Source organism: Trichechus manatus, unplaced genomic scaffold, assembly GCF_000243295.1.
Source record: "Trichechus manatus latirostris isolate Lorelei unplaced genomic scaffold, TriManLat1.0 scaffold00412, whole genome shotgun sequence".
NCBI classification, from domain to species: Eukaryota; Metazoa; Chordata; class Mammalia; order Sirenia; family Trichechidae; genus Trichechus; species Trichechus manatus.
The window spans coordinates 105001-112946 of record NW_004444348.1 but is presented as its reverse complement, the minus strand read 5'-3'; positions in this window follow the sequence as shown (position 1 = coordinate 112946).

Sequence of the window (7946 nt, the reverse complement as noted above, 5' to 3'; positions counted from 1 at the left end):
TAGGAGGGATAGCTCCCTGAGGGGTGTCATGTAAACCACAAAATTTTCTAGGGTATAAAAAGATGTTTCGTAATTGAAATAGTCCCCACTATCTGACAAGCCCACGAACTGCATTTAGTGTCTTCATCTGTTCTGAACCAAAAAGGCATATCCTACATGGGAAGGAAGGACCATGGGCACCACACTTGGTGCCCTAGACCTCTCTTTGCTTTGCCTGAGCTTTTTGATTGTGTGGTTCCTCATAATCATGCAGCAAACATTGGTACTGGGTAAGATCTCTTTTTCCAGTGGATCTGATTTGGCTATCCAGTCCCATGTATGAGTGTGGAAATATTTCAGAACTACTATATCAATAGCAATGGTGATAGCAACTCAGTCATTACTCACTCTGAGATCATTTTTAACCTCACAAATATTTTGACATAATTTCATAATCATGGATGAGTCCCTTCTTTTTACCTATATTAGTTAATTAGGGCAATTATGCTATAGCAACAAACTAAACCTACCAATTGCTGTCAAGTAGATTCTGACTCATGGTAACCTCGTGTGTGTGAAAGTATAACTGCTCCACAGGGTTTTCAATGTCTGATTTTTTGGAAGTAGAACCCCCAGGCCTTTCTTCCAGGGCACCTCTGGGTGAACTCAAACTTCCAACATTTTGGTTAGCAGTTGAGCATGTTAACCATTTGCACCACCCAGGGTCTCCATTAAAAAACAAACAAACCAAACCCGTTGCCGCCAAGTCAATTCCGACTCATAGTGACCCTACGGAACAGAGTAGAACTGCCCCGTGGAATTTCCAAAGAGCAGCTTGTGGACTCGAACTGCCCACCTTTTGGTTAGCAGCAGAGCTCTTACCTCTGAGCCACCAGGGTTCCTGGGTTTCCATAGCAACAAATAAACCCCCAAAGTTCAGCTGTTTGAAGAGCAAAAATATGTATTTCCTTTTCTTCTAAGAGTCCCAGACAGATATTTCCAGGGAGAAGGGGCCACTCCATATAATTATTCAAGGACTCAGAAATACGTAGGCTCTGCCATCCTCAACACACGTAGGTCCCAGATTCACCCAGGGGCTTGCAATCCTGGTCAGCCAGAAAGGAGAGAGAGCATGCAGGAACAACTTGGGGTATTTTATGGGGTGGGCTTAGAAGTGCATCCATCACTCTTGTCCTTCCACTGTCTAGAACTCAGTTGGATGGCCTCGCCTAACTGAAAAGGGGGCTGTTAAACGTAAGCTAGCTTTATGCTGGGGAAGAAAGGGACAATGAATTTTACAGGACATCTAGCAGTCTCTGCCACAGGCCCTAAATGATGGATTGTTTCTGTTTTAAAAGTTATAAGACAAAAAATCAGACCACTAACAGAGGACAGGCGAAAGAATTTTTTGACAACTCTCAAGATAAAGTTAAGTAATAATCAGATATTTTCTTCACTGATTTATTAGCCTTCTGCTGATAAGGTTTCTTTATTTGTTTAAATGGTGGAAGAGTGCAAGCCCCTACTTCCCATCACCCTAGGCAGAGTAAATAAAAAGAGAGAGTGATGGTCACATTCCATAGATATTACTAGGCTGCTGCTTCCAAAGGGAGAATGTGTTCTCAGACTCCCAGCTCCCACCTCTGTCTTTTATAATCTGATTGATTAGTGGTGATAAGATCCAAGAACAACAATGCAGTGGCATTGTTTCTATTCTCTAATGGAAAACTCAAAAACTAGCAAGTAGCATACACAAATTCTGAACAGAGAGAGACACAGGAATTTAATAGAACATTACTTATTCCTATTTTCTCCCCTTGTTGTAACATGTACAAATTATTCCTTTTAATGGAACAGTCAGAACCTGTAGTACTTCTCTCTAGAAACAATAGTTACCATTTTTCAATCCAATCTCCACTCAGGTGAAGAAAGAGCTGTTACAAGGCAAAGATCCAAAAGGTTTATCAATCTATGAACAGGATTTTCCAAGGGTCCTGTAAGATCCAGACTGAATCAAATCCCCCAATTATGTGTTATAGCTCCATCTAGCTTTTGTTATGACAACCACCAAATATGATTTATCTTTGTGATTGTTTGATCTGTTTCTTTCACACTCCCTCAACAATAAGCAGTTCTACTCTGTCCTATAGGGTCACTATCAATCGGAAGTGACTTGACAGCCATGGGTTTGGTTTTAGGTTTTTTTTCAATAATAAGCTACTTTACAGCACAAACCTGTCTGTTTGGGATCACCATTTGATCCCCAGTGCCTAGAATAAAACATAGCATGTAACAGGAGCCCAAAAGCATTTAGTGAATAAATAAATGGCAAAAAAAGAAATAACGTTAGTTAACATTCTTGGAAGCTTCCTATATACCAGGCAGTATGCTGAGCAGTTTACCTACAGCTGCCTTGTGGCATACGTATCATTATCTCCATTATACAGCTGAGACACAGGCTTAGAGAGGCTGAGTTCTTGCCTAAGATCACCTAGCTGATGATCTTGAAGAGCAGGTGCAGAGTCAGAGGGTTCCAAAAGTTGGTCTGAGTTACTCTGACCCACACTTTTTCCACTCTGTTCTGCGTTCTTATTTTTCTCATAATCTTACTGACTGAACACCCCCTCTCCTACTGTGATTGCACAGCAGCCAAAGGAATGATGGTAAGATTTCCTAAGTAATTCCATATCGAGAAAAGTGATTTCAAGTTGTACGTTCTTTCTTGGCTAACTGGTCCAGGAGTCCAACTCTTGAAGAGTGATGAGAAGAGCTCAGTCGACCTAACATTCTCACTGAAAACCTGAGCCACAGGCACATTTGGAGAACAATGGTGTAGGGACATCTTTGACCAGAAAACACATATGAGTGTGTCCATATATATCCTCACTTAAGTATAAGGAAGTATGAAGAGTAAAAACAATATTCTTAAACCAAGGACCATTCTGAAATGCATATAGCTTGCAGGTGTAAAAGTGGAAGAGTTGGAAGTTCTCTCTCCTGTATTTTAACAGGCTCAGTTTCATAGAAATGTAATCAACCCAGTCCTCCCAATATTTATGTTATGGTTTATATTTTCTTGTTTAAATAACACTTTAGAATAGGGTTTCTCAACTTCAGCACTATGGACATTTGGGACCTGATAACTCCTGGTTATGGAGGGTAGCTATGGTATAGTTGAGACAGAGACCTAGCAATGAAGGTGACACAAAGAAAAAAATAAATGAAATAAGACCTGCAAAGAAAAACAGGAAAAAGGATAAATGAGGGGTGAGACAGGTGGCAGCATGGTGATTTTGAAAACAGCAATAGAAATGACTTCATGAAAACTATTCACTATTTACTAATTATCCATCTCTATATGTATCATTTGACTTCTCAGCTGCTAACCAAAAGGTTGACAGTTCGATTCCACCAGCCGCTCCTTGGAAACCATATGGGACAGTTCTACTCTGTCCTCTGGGGTCCCTATAGGGTCGCTAGGGGTCGGAATCTACTGGATGGCAACAAGTTTGGTTTTTGGGTCTATCCTTTTATCACACGTGTAAAGTAAGAATAATAATAGGTGTTTTACATTCCTGGGTTATGAGATTTAAAATTGAGAAAATGCAAATTCCTTTAATACAGTACTTATTGAGCAGTGCTGTGATTATTTGTTTTTACATCTGTCTACTTAACTGGACCTTGAGTTTCTTGAGGGCTGGGACTATGTAGTCTCTTCAGCTGTCTAATCCTACCATATAGCCTGGTGTCTTCCATATAATGAGCTTAATAAACATTTATTGAATACGCTAAGAAAAGGGGAAGGGAAGGAAAGAAAGAGGAAGGGAGAGAGACAGGGAGGAAGGCTGTCTTTAAATATCTAAGTAAGAAAGAGTAGGTGAAACAATTTTTGTCAGTGCTTCAAAGCCTAGTGACCTGTGTCTTGAAGAGACAGTAGATTGTGGTTGAAAGGAGTAAAGGTTTATAACTGATTTTACAGATGAATGAAGTAAGGAGAAAAGAGGAACTTCCAGTGGGTGCAAATAATGAGTAGTAGTTATGGTGCTTTGTAAGCATATGTGTCTAATTTGCCTTAATAGTTTTTTAGTCTATTTACTCCATTGCCCTTCAGGGTTTCAGGACAATAAATTGTAATATGTTTGTCCTGTATCCCTATAAAAAAGACATAAATAAATATTTATATTCCTCCCTATTCCACAAAAAATTGAAGCAGCAATTTTTACATATAATAATGCCATTCTATGAGCATTACATTTTTAAAATACCATTGTCAAGAAATATATCTTTATTGAATGTATTTCCAGCCATAAATAGCAATTAAACAGAGAGTGAAATGGTGGCTGGAGAAGCAGACTCTTTCTCCCTCTCTTTCTCTCTCTCTCTCTCTCATACACACATACACCTTTTCCATTTGTTTATCAAAATAATTTAATTTCTCCAATAGCTAATTATCCTCCCTTAAATCTAAATGAGGTATGTTAGCTCCTGAGTTTATTTATCTGTGTCAGCACCTATCCCATTTCGAACAAAAATAAATACTACCTAGACAATTGTGTGTGTCTCACTAGCAGTCAAATATCTAAATTTTCATTTTTTCTCATCCTTTATGCAGACTGTAAAGTTCTATTAGTTTTGCACTGACTGTGCTTTTTTCCTAGATGCCCTATTTCTTTCCGTCTTTTATTTCCTGGATCCTCCTCCAGGGCCCGATGGAAGGAAGATTATAATCCTGACTCAAGCACTCATGACCTTCTAGCCCCAGCAGCTACAACTGATTTAAGTAGGGCCTTGGACAGCAATGTCACCTTTCTGAGAAAGCACATAGACCAAAGCTGCAGGCTAGCCCTTGAGAAGAATATGAAGTTTGAACTGGGGCCGTCTGAGTTGCTCTCTTCTCTACTCAAATGCAATTCATTGCTGCCAGCATGAGTTCAGCAAGGGCACCAAGAGAAAAATATGCCCCAGAGTGTCCCCGGCTCCATCTGTCTTTATGCGTTTATTTTCAAACACTATAGAAGCCCCCAAGCTACATTATAGCTTCCCTGAATCCTTATAAACTAGAAAAAAAAAATTTCTTTCTATAAAATGTCTTCTATGAAAAAGTTATGCTTTGTTTATTTTCATTTTTCTGAGGACTCCTACCGCTAGCATCAGTGAGTTAGAAATAAATGTACCCAAACAAAATGTCATACTGTGAAGGCTTTCTCGATCCATTTTCAGTGCCTGTGATCATGCTGACCTCTAGTGTTCAGAACACTGATTTTTTTTTTTAACTTCATTTTTATTTATTATTTTTAAGTTTTCTTCATGCCTTTGTCTCTTTAAATTATTAGTGGAATTTGGTAAAAACTCTACATTCTGCAATTAAATAAATAACTGCATTTTGGCTTAAGTACTGACTATTAGAATTAACCTTTGGGATTTTGTTAAATATGAGTTCTTTTTAAGTATATAAACATTTTCAGTTGTCATCAGAGGCATTTCCTTGAAGTATCTCAAAGTGAACATAGTCCCAAACCAAACTTCTAATTTCCTGCTTTTCCATTTGTTCAGATGAGTATTCTTGGGGTTAGCCATGATTCCTTCCTTTCTTTCACTACCAATCCATGAGAAATGCTGTGGGCTGTGCTATTGAACACATCCAGAATCCAGCTACTTCTCAGCCCCTGCCCTCCACTACCCTGACCCAAGGCACATGCCCTTTCACCCAGGACTATTGTGATAACCTCCTGACTGATCTCTCTGAGGCCACAATTTGCTTCCCACATACAGTCTGTTAGCCTCAGTAGGCATGGGAATCCTTTAGAAATACAGAGTAGACGGTGGCCTTCTTCTGCTCAAAACCTTCGAATGGCTTCCCACTACTATGAAAGAAAAGACTGAAATCTCTAGAAGGCCTACAAATCCCAACCTGGCCTGCCCCATGCCCATCTCTTTAACCTCTTTTACAACTGTCTCTCTCTCTATCTCTCTCTGATCCAGCTACACTGGCCTCCTTTCTTAAACCAAGACACCGAACACATTATTTCCTCTGTTTGGAGTGCTTTGACCTCTAGATGTATCTGCAGGGCTTGCTTCCTCACTTTCTTCGGGCCTTTGTTCAAAATGTCACCCTATCATTGAGTTTCACTAGGCTACATAAAATATCAAACTCTACCCCTCCCAGATCCTCTGTCTCCCTCAACCTGCTTTGGTTTAGCCAGCAGCACTTGTTACCATTTAAACTTATTATATATTCACTGTCTGTCTCCTTCCAATACAATGTAGGCTCCACGGGGGCAGGGATTTTTTTTTTTTTTTTTCCTTCTGTTTTGTTGACTGCTGTATCCTTGGCATTTTAATAAAGGTAGAAAGAAAGTGCTCAAGTAAGTATCTATTAAGTGAGAAAGCAAAAATTAATTGATGAATCATTGGTAATACAGAGCCTTTTTGTCTCTTTATAGGCAAAAGGTTTGAACTTTAATAATTCCAAACTCAGTTATTCAAAGTTACTCCAGTTATTGCGTTATCCAAAACTCAGTTCTGACTTGCACAGGCTAAGTACTTTAATTGGCATAGTCCATGAAATAAGTATATGACTACACTTCAAACGGTATTTTACCTCAGACCTGGACAGGTATCAGGTAAAACAAGAAAAATCAAAGGTATAATAAAAAGAAGAAACACATACATCATAAGTTTTTCTATTCCCTTTATTTCCTCTGAATTTCTTCCTTATTCAGCAACTCTACGAAAGAATCTGCATTTTTAGGGGGTATAACGATGAATAAAATATAATTGCTATTATACAAGATAATGTTAAATAAGAAAAATTCTGAAATGGGAATCAGAAAGAGAATTGACTAAAAATAGTTATTGAAATGACTATCTGAAGGATTAATGGAGGTGTATTTTAAAAGAGGAACTTATGACCTATTGGCTGACATGAAGATTTGGGGAAGGATATAACTTTGCAGTCTGTCATTTGTCCTACTGTGGTGGTTTTCATGTTGCTGCAACACCAGAAGCCATGCCACTGGTATTTCAAACACCAGCAGGGTCATCTGTGGGGAACTGGTTTCAAAAGAGCTTCTCCAGACTAAGACAGACTAGGAACAAAAGCCTGCTGTTCTACTTCCAAGAAACAGCCAATGAAATCAAAACAGAACCTTGTCCAACTAGCTTGCTTTGGACAAGTAATCAGGAGGGATCAATCTCTGGAGAAGAACATCGTGTTTCTCCATGGGCCAGAGAGTACATGGAGACCCTCAGTGAGCTGGTTTGGCACAATAGCCACAACTATGGATTCAAACACGCAGGCAATTGTGAAAATAAAACAGAACGGAGCAACATTTAGTTCTGTTGTACATAAGGTTGCCACGAGTCAGAATCTACTCAACAGCAGCTATATGTATTTAATTGTGGAGAGAGAATCTTTACAGTGTCCTTGCCTTCACCCCTCATATGACCCCAGACCAAGCCCTATAAAATAACCCTATACTTCAGAACAAGAACAGTGGTCAGCAGCCTGGCACCTAACTTGTAAGTTCCTAAAAAGCTACTCTCCCTTAATTTAGGTCTTGTTAGTTTTATTGAAAATAATAATAAAAATGCTAACATATATAATGTACTTATCAAATATCAGGTAGTATTTCTTTTTTGTTGTACTTTAGATGGTTTACAGAACTACTTTCTCAGTAAACAGTACACATATTGATTTATGACATTGGTTAACAACCCCACGACATGTCAGTACTCTCCCTTCTTGACCTTGGGTTCCCTATCACCAGCTTTCCTGTCCCCTCTTGCCTTCTAGTCCTTGTCCTTGGGCTGGTGTGCCCCTTTAGTCTTGTTTTGTCCTATTGGCCGGTCTAAAAATTTTGGCTAAAAAGGGAACCTTAGGAGCAACTTCATTTCTGAGTTAAAAGGGTGTCGGGGTATTCTCAGGGTTTCTCCAGTCTCTGTCAGGCTAGTAAGTCTGGTCTTTT